At 41.4% G+C, this 13,504-nt stretch overlaps 1 long non-coding RNA gene across 1 annotated transcript in view; it reads right to left on the reverse strand.

Moving 5' to 3' along the window:
- The window catches only part of LOC103885798, a 39,696-nt gene extending 26,500 nt beyond the window's left edge, over positions 1-13,196 (reverse strand). The window contains exons 1-2 of the long non-coding RNA XR_649083.3: positions 13,156-13,196; positions 2,099-2,228 (exon numbers count right to left, since the gene is read on the reverse strand). This is a non-coding gene — a long non-coding RNA (uncharacterized LOC103885798). The remainder of the gene's footprint in view (positions 1-2,098; positions 2,229-13,155) is intronic.
- Between the last annotated feature and the right edge of the window lie 308 nt (positions 13,197-13,504).

Below are 13,504 nucleotides of genomic sequence, written 5' to 3' on the forward strand. Positions count from 1 at the left end.
GTGAGTCCAGAGAGGCACCTCGTCCCAGCACACAGCTAATTATGTATCAGCTCTTTGGGAAGAGGGGTTTCAAATCCTCCAGAGAGTTCAACTCAGGTCTGGAGACTGAAAACAACCCAGGTGGAGCAGCTTCATTCAACACTTACTGTGTAAATATGTTATTAAGCACTATATTGGGGATAAAATAGGACAAATATGTTCTCTATCTTCAGAGTCACTGGAAGAAGTTTTCCTCTCTGCCACCTCACTATCACACTCAGGATCTTACCTGTGCATAATCATTCAGAAGGATCTACCAAAACAACTGGGCTTGCATTTTCCAGAAGCTTCTTATCCTCAAGACTGTGTGCCCCTTACGAATAGAGTGCAAACAAATGCAACAAAAAATGTAGAAGATGCTGTGGCCCACTCCTTTTTTTTTTTTTTTTCTAGAGACAGGGTATCATTGTAGCCCAGGCTGGAGTGTAGTGGTGCAAACATGGCTCACTGTAGCCTCCACCTCTAGGGCTCGAGCAATCCTCCCACCTCCCAGCCTCCTGAGTAGCTGGGACCACAGGTGTGTGCCATCACGCCTGGCTAATTTTATAATATTTTGTAGAGATGGGGTCTCCCTGTGATACTCAGGCTGTTCTCAAACTCCTAGCCTTGAGCAATCCCTCCACCTTGGCCTCCCAAAGTGCTAGGATTACAGGCATGAGCCTGGACAGTTCTCTTTAACTCTCAAATGCCCACATCAGAAAAGATAGTACAAATGTAAGTTGATTTTCCTATTGCTCTGTAGGGCCACTGTGTTAACAACAATTTTTAACTTAATGAATGATAACTGTGAGTCAATTCAAATAAACCAGGCCAAGTCATTCTATTACACAGTAGATCAGAGCAAAATCCATTCTAGCCTGGACCAGTGGTATCCAAACAAAAGGCCAATGTAATTAACATTCCATCCTGAACTCTTTTTTGTTTTTTTTGAGACAGAGTCTCATTGTATCACCCAGGCTGGAGTGCAGTGGTGTGACCTCGGCTCACTGCAACCTCTGCCTCCTGGGTTCAAGCAATTCTCCTACCTCAGCCTCCCAAGTAGCTGGGACCACAGGTGCGTGCCACCATGCCTGGCTACTTTTTTGTATTTTTAGTAGAGACAGGGTTTCACCATGTTGGCCAGGCTGGTGTTGAACTCCTGACCTCAGGTGATCTGCCCACCTTGGCCTCCCAAAGTGCTGGGATATTACAGGTGTGAGCTATAGCGCCAGGCCCCTGAACTCTTGAATCTATCCACCATCCCCTCCTCCAAAACTTCTTCCTCCCCAGGCTTTCTCCACCTCAAAAAATGGCAACCCCATCAACCCAGCCACTTGCTTCATCCAGAGACTTGGGAGTCATCTTTAATGCATCTGCTTTCTAACTTCTCAGATCTAATGACTACATCCTGTCAATTCTACCTCCAACTTCTCTTCATCTACTTCTCTTTCCTCTAGCATCACCCTGATCCAAGTCATCTTTATCTCCCTCTTAGAAAACTGCAATAGCTTCCTAGCTGACCTGCTTACTTCCACTCTTACAGGAATCCATCAGATTCCTTAGATACCTAATAGGCCTCTTTTTCTCCACATACCTAGCTCATCATAGCACTCATCACAATTTATTTAAATATATATGGATGTATATAGTTACATACATTTGTTTATATATGTAAATGCCCTCAGGCGGGCAGATCACCTGAGGTCAGGAGTTCAACACCAGCCTGGCCAACATGGTAAAACCCTGTCTCTACTAAAAACGTATATATATACACGTTTATGGAATGTTTCTCTCCTCAGAATTTAATCTCCATGAAGACAAAGTCCATGTCTGATTTTCTTTTACTGAAGTTTTATTCCTAGTGCCTAACACAGTACCCAGCATATAGTCAGCATCAGTAAAACTTGTTGGAAGAATGAATGAATTAATGAATGAATGAACGAATGCTTTGTGGAATCCCTGCATGACAGAAGTCCTTCTGTTCACAATAGACAACTGTAGTCCAGAGTCCATTCTCTTAAAAGTCTTTCTTTTAACCTCAAAGCCACATGAGTCAATTCCTCAAAGAGAATGTACTTACTCCTCCAGGCTGATTATATAGGGACCTTCTAGCAGAGTCGTTTAGGAAGAAAACAGTCAGATCTCTGATGGAGCCAGACTAGATGGAGAGAAGCCAAATGAGAATTCTCTTTCTAATGCGTTGGAAAGATCTGAAGAAGAAAATGAAACAAAAATCTCAGTCTTAGAGCCTTTGAGGAATTCTTGCCATCTGGTGGCAATAATCTTAATCTGCAGGCAAGCAAGCAGTTTCCCTCAACTTTCTATAATGTCTCAACATTTCTGAAATTGTACAATGATTTTAACCTTGGTGTGGGTCTCCTTTGATTTAATCATGCCCTGTATTCTAGAAATTTATGGCCTTCAGCTCTGGGAAATTTTCTCAAATTATTTCTTTTAGTATTTTCCTTCCCAATATTTTCTCTTTCTCTTGTTGAAATTTCTATTATATTATTCAGATGTTAGATCTCTGATCTTTTAACTTGCTTTTCTTTTTTCTTCTATCTCCCATTATGTCTTTTTGTACTAATTTTTGAAAGGTAATACTTTTGGCTCCACCAAAATATCACTAAAACAACCCACTGATTAAACAAAGACAACTTTATTCCTATGGCAGTAAGGAAGAACACTAACTTGACAGAGTCTTAGTAGCCTCTCAGAAGGGGCAGGGAAAGGTTGACCTATTTACAAAGTTTTGAAGTCGGTTTAAGTCGGGTCTTTCAGTGCTAGGGCTTGATCAGAATTGGATAAGGATAATAGTTTAGAGTTGGTGGATACAGCAAGGATTTTGAGGTGACGGATTCAAAGAGTGTTGGTGCCAGTCTTGGTGGCTCATGCCTGTAATCCCAGCACTTTGAGGGACTGCTGAGGGAGGATCACTTGAGCCCAGGCATCTGAGACCAGCCTGGGTTATATAGTGAGACCCCTGTCTCTACCAAAAAATAAAAAAATTAGCTGAGCATGGTGATGCATGCCTGTAGTCCCAGCTACTCAGGAGACTGAGGAGGGAGGATCACTTGAGTCCAGGAGTTGGAGGCTGCAGTGAACTATTATCATGCCACTGCACTCCCGCCTGGGCAATAGAACGAGACCCTGTCTCAAAAAAAAAAAAAAAAAGTAAACTGTCACTTGATAATGTCTATTGGTAAATTGGACAGTTTGATGTTTATTTTAACAGGTTCTGGGGGAAATAAATCCCAGAATAAACAAGGTTATTTGCTTCTTTTATTGCCTCATGAAAGAGGTCCTTTTTATAATAAAGTTTTATTTGTGAAGAGACTGAAAGAGTAATGTCTTGTAAATTTAAACAGTAAACTATGTGGCTTCAGTCCTCAGAAACCACTTTATTTTCCTTGTCTTATTTTCCTTCCCTTCTGTTGAATTTTTTTTTTTTTTTTTACTATAGCATTTTTCACTTATAAGGGTCTCTTTTCTTCTCAGTGCTCCTTTTTAAAGCCTCCTTTCTTTGGGGAGAAGGGAGATATGGTATCTTTTCCTAGCAACGAAAACAGACAGTAGGTATTTTTTAAACACATTTTCCTGCCAACTCCATTGCTTTGATTTCCTCTGAGTTCCATTTTGTTCATTCTGTCCTTCATGCTGGAGAAATTCCTTTATTGTCTGAAGGTGATCCTTTATAGGACAGTGACCAATCACAGGCATAAAGTATCAGTTAAACAAGATGAATAAGCTCTGGAGATCTGCAGCATGACAATGTGCCTATAGACAACAAAAACATATTGTACACGTAACAGTGTGTTAACAGGGTAGATTTCATGTTCAGTGTTCTTACCACAATAAATTAAACTAAAAAAAGAACAGTGAGACCAATGCCAGAGGTGAGGCAGAGTAGGAGGCTGGACTGATCAGTGTAGAATGATCTTATTAAGCTTGGAAGGTTTTCCCTGCTCTTGGGGTGGAACATCTTCCCAAAGAGGAATTTTCCAGTTTTCTGTGGGTTGAAGAGGGTAAGCTTGGTTGCGGCATTCTCAGAGTTGAGTTGGAGGAGTGAGCTGGGTTGTCACTGTCTAATACTGGCTTTCGTTTAAGTCCCATTTTCTGTAAATCATCCCTGCCCTCATCTATGGCTTTTTTCTTTTTTTTTTTTTTCAGTCACTTTTCCTGTTTCAGAGATACCTAGCACCTCGAATACCCAAGCTTTTCTGCAGTTCTGGGAATTGGCTTGCTCTGAGTTTCTTTCATTCATAGTTTAATGGGTTAATGACTCTGCTAGGTCAGTTTCCACCTTTCCATCTGCTTTACAGCTCTTAAAGTGTAGTCACTGTCATCTTCTTACCCAGTTTCTTTGTCCTTGTGGGTTTATGCATTTTGAATATATTGGCATTTTAGAAGACTTTGGCTAGGCATCAGCGGTAATGAATGTGCTCATTCGACCACATTTAACCAGGAGTCTGCATTATATTCCTAACGTCCCCTCCAACTTCTAATTCTGTGATTTTAAATACAGTTTAATTAAGGCAAGAGTGAGTACATAATTAGATACGATGCTGGAGAGATTAAAATTTCATGCAAATGAGATAAAAAAGAGAGGTAATTAGCTTTAGCTTTTCAATAATCAGTCTAGGGGAAGCTTCACGGAAGAGGTATTTTAATAAATGAACCTGAACCCGTTCTCTCTTTCTCCCTTAAGAGCAGCATGGGTGAACCAAAGAGAAGTTGAGGTAGCCTGCAGCAATCTTGATCTTGATCCAGACTGTAAAAACAAATTACCATCAAGATTTAGGAAGGAAGAAGAGACAATATTAAAAACCTGAAAATCCCATAGGGAGAAACTGCATCTGCCTGACTAAGGCAATGCTAATAGGAATAGAAAGCAAGCATGGATAGATATTTAGATGATATGATTTTGCATTTTCTAAAGTAATGAATCAAGGGTTGGGCGTGGTAGCTCACATCTGTAATCCCAGAACTTTGGGAGGCCGAGGCAGAGGATCACTTGAGACCCAGAGTTCAAAACCAGCCTGGGTGACACACAGAGATTCCATCTCTACAAAAAACTTAAAAATTCGCTGGACATGTGGTACATGCCTGTAGTCCTAGCTACCTGGGAAGTTGAGGGGGAAGGCTCGCTGGACCCCAGGAGTTTGAGTCTGCAATGAGCTATGATTGTGCTGCTGCCCTCTGGCCTAGGCGACAGAGAAAGACCCTGACTCTAAAATTTAAAAATACATAAAAATAAATAATGAATAAAAATTGGTAAATTATTAAGAGCTTACTGAATACCTATAAGTAAAGAGGACACTGTACTGATGTAATAAGAAAGAGAAAAAAAGAGCCGGGCGCTGTGCCTGCTTTTCCGTAATCCCAGCACTTGGGAGGCCGAACGGGCTGATCACGAGGTCAGGAGACGTCCTGGCTACAACACGGGTGAAACCCCGCTCTCTACTAAAAATACAAAAAAACTAGTCACAGGTGGCGGCCTGTGCCCCAGCCACTGGGAGGCTGAGGCAGGAGAATGCATGAACTCGGGAGGGGCGGAGCTTGCAGTGAGCTGAGGTCCGGCCACTGCACTCCAGCCTGGGTGATAGGATGGTGGTCGCCCCCAAAAAAAAAAAAAAAAAAAAAAAAAAGAGAAAAAAAAAGAATTGTGCCCTAGTTATGATATTCTTAAATACTAAATATTTTTGATATTGTTGGGTAATTTATGACTTAAGAACAATTACAAAGTGACAAGTTAATGAAAAGCTTAGAAGATTTCAGTACAAATTAATACTGGACATGCAAGAATGATTCAAAAAGGAAATTAAGAAAACAGTCTCATTTATAATGGCATCCAAAAGAATAAAATATCTAGGAATAAATTTAACTAAGGAGGTGAAAGTCTTGTGCACTGAAAACTACAATACATGGCTGGAAGAAAGTTAAGAAGACATCAATAAATGAAAAGATATCTCATATTCATCTATTGAAAATTGGAATATTTAATATTTAATATTAAGACAGCAATGCTACCCAAAGTGATCTGCATATTCAATACAATTCCTATAAAAATTCCAATGCCTTTTTTTTTTTTTGCAGAAATGGAAAAGTTGATCCTCTCAAATTCATATGGAATTGCAAGGGGTCCTGATTATCTAAAATAATATTGAAAAAATAAGTTGGAAGACTCACAGCTTCCAGTTTCAAAACTTACTACATAGCTACAGTAATCAAAAGAGTGTGTGCTATGGGCATAAGGACAGAGATAAACATCAATGGAATAGAATTTAGAGTCCAGAAGTAAACCCATACATCTATGGACAATTGATTTTCAACAAGGGTGCCAAGACCATTCAATGGGGAAGAAGTAATCTTTTCAAAAAATGGTTCTGGGAAAACTGGATATCCACATCCAAAAGAATGACACTTTCTGGACCCCTACCTCACACCACATACAAAAAGTAACTCAAAATGGATTTTAAAAAAAGACCGGGTGTAGTGGGCCACACCTGTAAATCCCAGCACTTTGGGAGGCCGAGGCAGGTGGATCGCCTGAGATCAGGAGTTCAAGACCAGCCTGGCCAACATGGTGAAACCCTGTCTCTACTAAAAATACAAAAATTAGCTGGGCATGCTGGTGCATGCCTGTAATCTCAGCTACTTGGGAGGCTGAGAAGGAGAACGGCTTGAACCCAGGAGGCAGAGAGACTACAGTGAGCCAAGATCATGCCATTGTACTCCAGCCTGGGCAACAGAGCCAGAGTGAGACTCCATCTCAAAAAAAAAAAAAAAAACAAACCTAAATGCAGGAACAAAAACTACTAAACTCTTAGAAGAAAGCATCAAGGTAAATTTTTATCACTTTGGATTTGGCAATGAATTCTTAGAGATGGTCCCAAAAGCACAAGCAATAACAGAAAAAATAGGTAAAATGGACTGTGTCCAAATTTAAAACTTTTATGTCAGGACATTACCAAGAAAGTGAAAAGACAACTAAATAATGGGACATTTGCAACTCATATATCTGCTAAGTGCCTGGTATCAGGTATATTTTTTAAAATTCTTACAGCTCAACAAAAAAATACAAGCAACTCAGTTTAAAAATGGGCAGAGGACTTAAATAGATATTTCTTCAAAGAAGATATACCAGTGGGCAACAACCACATAAAAAGATGCTCAACATCATTAGTCATTAGGGAAATGTACATCAAAACCACAATGAGATACCACTTCAAACCCACTAGGATTGCTATAATTAAAAAACCAAAACCAAACAACAACAAAAAAACAGAAAACAGTAAGTATTGCTAAGGAGTTAGAGAAATTGGAACTCTTGTACATTGCTGATGGAATACAAAATGGGGCAACCATTGTTAAAAAAACTGTTTGGTGGCTTCTCAAAAAAATCAAACATGGAATTACCCTATGACCCAGCAATTGTACTTCAAGGTACATATTCAAAGAATTGACAACAGATACCTAAACAAATACATGTACAAGGATATTCACAGCAACACTATTCACAATAAGCAAAAGATGGAAACAAACCACATGTCCATAAATGGATGAAAGAATAAATAAATACAATATGATGTATGCATATAATAGAATATTATTCAGCCATAAAAAAGGAACAAACGACTGATACATGCTACAACATGGAGGTACCTTGAAAACATTATGCTAAGTAGAATAAATCAGACACAAAGGTCATATATGGGTTTCATTTATATGTAATATTCAGAATAGAAAAATCTGTAAAGATAGAAAGCAGATTGGTTGTTGCCAGGGGCTAAAAGAGGGTAGAATGAGGAGTGACTGCTTAATGGGTAAAGGGTTTTCTTTTGGGCTAATGAAAATGTTTTGAAACTAGATAGAGGTGGTACACATTGTGAATGTTCTAAACACCACTGAATTGTATACTTTAAAATTATTAATATGGCCAGGTGCGGTGGCTTCCCTCTACAATCCCAGCACTTTGGGAGGCCAAGGCAGGCGGATCCCTTGAGCTCAGGAGTCCAAGACCAGCCTGGGCAATGTGGCGAAACCCTGTCTCTACAAAAAATACAAAAGTTAGCACATAGTGGCACACACCTGTTGTACCAGCTACTCTAGGGCTGAGGCAGGAGAATTGCTTGAGCCTGGGAGGTTGAAGTTATAATGAGCTATGATGGCCCCACTGCACTCCAGCCTGAGTGACAGAGAGAGACCTTGCCTCAAAAAATAAAATGATTAATATTATGCTATGAATGTCATCTCAATTTGTTTTAAAAAAAAAAGAGTGAAGGAGATGCTGAAGGACCTATTTTTTTAAAGCCTTAAAAGTAGAGAAAAATAGAGTGAAACAAATTCAAATACAAAGCCAAAACAAAACAAGGGTGAGAATTTCACCCTGAAAATAAAATGGATATGGACACTTTTAGCTAACAAGTAAAAAAGATTAGAGTATACACAATCACAAAAAAAGCAAATCAAAAAATTTTTCTGCGAGCAGTACTCTGGGTGCTGGCTGAATAGATGCAACACATAACTGTTATTTTAAAAATTTCACTGCAATGCTAAAGGGCAGGAAACCTAGACAAAATAGAGATAGGGAAGAACCCTGCTTTCCTGAGAACCTAGAAAGTTAAAAGCAATATCCTGGCCTGAAATGGATACAACAAAGACTAGAAAAGAAAGATTATCCTAAGGATCAGGACCTACAGATAAGACATTATAGTAAGAGATAGGAAGGGAGACAATGAATGCCTAACATAGACTAAAGCTTGGGGGCCTTGAGTAGTAGGGAACACAACACATAAAACGCAGAAGTGCCAGCAATTGATATCCCAGTAATTTCCAGCTTACCATCCCAAATTTTTCCCATCCCTGCCTAATAGCCTACTCCACAACAGTCATGGCAAAATCTGCTGCAACAGCCAGGGCTATAAGGTCAGCATTCCTTAACTCCTAGTTTAGCAGGGAAGCTCAAAATATACATTTTTCTTGAAACTAAAGTACTCTATTGGACCAGCCAGAGGGGATGAGCTTAAGGTGGGGAAGTAGATTTATGTGCCATTCATAATATTTGAATTTCCAAAAAAATATAAAGAGCCTTAGACTTAAGAAATAGAAACTGTGGTGTGTTTAATTAAAAAAAAAAAAAAAAAAATCCCTGCCACTATTGGTTAAACAGGTGGGTTTTAAAGCCAGAGCTCCTGGGATCAAATGCCAGCTCCACCATTTATTAGCAAGTTCATCACTCTTTGCTTGTTTTCTCATTTGTAAGAAGTAGATAATAATAGTATGTAAAGGTTTTTGAAGACCATATGTAAGATATGCATGGCACCTGGTGTTTGCTAAGGTCTCAACACATGTTACTTTCACTTTTCTGATCATTCTGTTTCCTGCTGAGGAGAGCTGCGCCCAGATTTGCTTTTTTCTTTTCTTTTCTTTTCTTTTTTGAGACAGAGTCTCGTTCTGTTGCCCAGGCTGGAGTGCAGGGGCACGATCTCAGTTCACTGTGAGCTCCGCCTCTGGGTTCGCACCATTCTCCTGCCTCAGCCTCCCAAGTAGCTGGGACTACAGGCGCCCGCTACCTCGCCCAGCTAATTTTTTTTGTATTTTTAGTAGAGACAGGGTTTCACCCTGTTAGTCAGGATGGTCTCGATCTCCTGACCTCGTGATTCTGGACATGGTAGTTCACATCTGTAATCCCACCACTTTGGGAGGCTGAGGTGCGAGGATAACTTGAATCTAGGAGTTGGAAGCCAGCCTGGGCAACATAGTGAGTCCCCATGTCTAAAACATATTTTCAAACAATTAGCTGGATGTCATGGTACATGCCTGTAGTCTATCCCAGCTACTTAGGAGACCAAGGTGGGAGGATCATTTGAGCCCAGGAGGTTGAGGCTGCAGTAAGCAATGATAATGCCACTGCACTCCAGCCTGGGTGACAGAGCAAGATTTGTCTCTACAAAAATAAAAAATTAGCCAGGCATGGTGGCACAGGCCTGTAGTCTCAGCTACTCAGGAGACTGAGACAGGAGGTTGCTTGAACCCAGGAGGTTGAGGCTGCAGTGAGCTGAGATCATTCCACTGTACTCCAGCCTTGGTTACAGAGCAAGATCTTGTCTCAAAAAAATTAAAGATTAAAATAAATAAACAGAAGACTGAAACATAATTAGAAATTCAGCCCTTCCTCTCCAAATTTCCTCTTGGTTCATGTGTGTGGGTCAAACTTTTAAAGAAGCCCAACAAATTGATTTGTAGCCAAAGACTGAGCTCCATGGTAATAATAGCAGTGGCTAACACTCCAAACTAACTGTGTGACAGTCACTATTATAGACTGATTTTTTATAATGACCCTGTGGGGTGGGTACACATTATCCCTGTTTTACAGATGAGAAAACTGAGTTACAGAGAGGCTAAGTATCTTGCTTAAGGTCAGCTATTGATATGGCTTTTAAATGGCAGTTAGGGTTAGAATCCAGGTAGTCTGTGTATTAGTCCTTTTGACACTGCTGATAAAGACATACCCGAGACTGGGAAGACAAAGAGGTTTAATTGGACTTAAAATTCCACATGGCTGGAGAGGCCTCAGAGTCATGGTGGGAAGTGAAAGGCACTTCTTACATGGCGGCAGCAAGAGAAGATGAGAAAGATGCAAAAGCAGAAACCCCTGATAAAATCATTAGATCTCATGAGACTTATTCACTACCATGAGAACAGTATGGGGGAAACTGCCCCCATGATTCCAATTATCTCCCACTGGGTCCCTCCCATAACACATAAGAATTATGGGAGTATAGTTCAAGATGACATTTGTGTGAGAATACAGAGCAAAACCATATCATTCTTCCCCTGGCCCCTCCAAATCTCATGTCCTCACTTTTCAAAACCAATCATGCCTTCCCAACAGTCCCCCAAGGTCTTAACGCATTTCAGCACTAACCCAAAAGTCCACAGTCCAAAGTCTCATCTGAGACAAGGCAAGTCCCTTCTGCCTATGAGTCTGTAAAATCAAAAGTGAGCTAGTTACTTCCTAGATACAATGGGGGTACAGGTATTGAGTAAGTATAGCCATTCCAAATGGGATAAATTGACCAAAACAAAGGAGTTACAGGGCCCATGCAAGTTCAAAATCCAGCAGGGCAGTCAAATTTTAAAGCTCCAAAATAGCCGGGCACAGCAACTCATGCCTGTAATTTCAGCACTTTGGAAGGCCGAGGTGGGTGGATCACCTGACGTCAGGAGTTTGAGACCAGCCTGGCCAACATGGTGAAGCCCTGTCTCTATAAAAATTCAAAAATTAGCCAGGCATGGTGGTGAGTGCCTGTAATCCCAGCTACTTAGGAGGCTGAGGCAGGAGAATTGCTTGAACCCAGGAGGCGGAGGTTGCAGCGAGCTGAGATTGCACCATTGTACTCCAGCTTGAGCAACAAAAGTGAAACTCCATCTCAAAAATTAAATAAATAAATAAAAATAAAAATAAAGCTCCAAAATGATCTCCTTTGACTCCAGGTCTCATATCCAGATCACGGTGATGTAAGAGGTGGCTTCCCATGGTTTTGGGCAGTTTCATCCCTGTGACTTTGCAGGGTACAGCTGCCCTTCTGGCTGATTTCATGGGCCAGCATTGAGTGTCTGGGTTTTTTCCATGAGCACAGTGCAAGTTGTCGGTGGATCTACCATTCTGGGGTCCGGAGGATGGTGGACCTCTTCTCACAGCTCCACTAGGTGGTGCCCCAGGAGGGACTCTGTGGGGGCTCCAACCCCACATTTCCCTTCTGTGCTGCCCTAGCAGAGGTTCTCCATGAGGTCCCTGCCCCTGCAGCAAACGTCTGCCTGGGCATCCAGTCGTTTCCATACATCTTCTGAAATCTAGACGGAGGTTCTCAAACCCCAATTCTTGACTTCTGTGCACCTGCAGGCTCAACGCCACATGGAAGCTGCCAAAGCTTGGGGCTTGCACCCTCTGAAGCCATGACCTGAGCTCTATGTTGGTCCTTTTCAGCCATGGCTAGAGCAGTTGGGATGCAAGTCACCAAGTCCCTAGACTGTACACAGCACAGGGACCCTGGGCCCTGCCCACAAAACCATTTTTTCCTCCTAGACCTCTGGGTCTTTGATGGGAGAGGCTGCTGCAAAGGTCTCTGACATGCTCTGGAGACATTTTCCCCATCATCTTGGGGATTAACATTTGGCTCCTCATTACTTACGCAAATATCTGCTTGAATTTACAAATATCTGCTTGAATTTCTCCTCAGAAAATGGGGTTTTCTTTCTTTCTTTTTTTTTTTTTTTTCCCTGATGGAGTCTCACTCTGTTGCCCAGGCTGGAGTGCAATGCTGCAATCTCGACTTACTGCCACCTCCATCTCCTGGGTTCAAGTGATTCTCTTGCCTCAGCCTCCTGAGTAGCTGGGATTATAGGTATGAACCACCATGCCTGGCTAAGTGTTGTATTTTTAGTGGAGACAGGGTTTCCCCATGTTGGCCCGGGTAGTCTAGAATTCCTGACTTCAAGTGATCCACCCACTTCAGCCTCCCAAAGTGCTGGGATTACAGGCATGAGTTGCTGCACCCAGCTAGGATTCTTTTCTATCTCACTGTCAGGCTGCAAATTTTCTGAACTTTTATGCTCTGCTTCCCTTTTAAAACTGAATGCCTTTAACAGCAACCAAGTCACATCTTGAATGCTTTGCTGCTTAGAAATTCCTTCCGCCAGATGCCCTAAATCATCTCTCTCAAGTTGAAAGTTTCACAAATCCCTAGGGCAGGGGCAAAATGCTGCCAGTCCCTTTGCTAAAACATAACAAGAGTCACCTTTGCTCCAGTTCCCAACAAGTTCCTCATCTCTATCTGAGACCACCTTAGCCTGGAGCTTATTGTTCATATCACTATCAGCATTTTTGTCAAAGTCATTCAACAAGTCTCTAGGAAGTTCCAAACTTTCTCACATTTTCCTGTCTTCTTTGAGCCCTCCAAACTGTTCCAACCTCTACCTGTTACCCAGTTCCAAAGTTGTTTCTACATTTTCGGGTATCTTTCCAGAAACACCCCACTCTACTGGTACCAATTTACTGTATTAGTCCATTTTCATGCTGCTGATAAAGACCGACCCAAGACTGGGAAGAAAAAGAGGTTTAATTGGACTTACATTTCCACAAGGCTGGCAAGGCCTCAGAATCATGGTGGGAGGCGAAAGGCACTTCTTACATGGTGGTGGCAAGAGAAAATGAGGAAGCTGCAAAAGTGAAAACCCCTGATAAAACCACCAGATTTCATGAGACTTATTCACTACCATGAGAACAGTATGGGGGAAACTGCCCCCATGATTCCAATTATATCCCACTGGGTCCCTCCCACAACATGTGGGAATTATGGGAATACAATTCAAGATGAGATTTGCGTGGGGAACAGATCCAAACCATATCAATCTGGCTCCAGTGAGCCTGCCCCAAACCCACTATAACCACTGTCTCTGGAAGCCTAGGATGAACCTGGCT

Source organism: Papio anubis, chromosome 7 (genome assembly GCF_008728515.1).
Source record: "Papio anubis isolate 15944 chromosome 7, Panubis1.0, whole genome shotgun sequence".
NCBI lineage: Eukaryota > Metazoa > Chordata > Mammalia > Primates > Cercopithecidae > Papio > Papio anubis.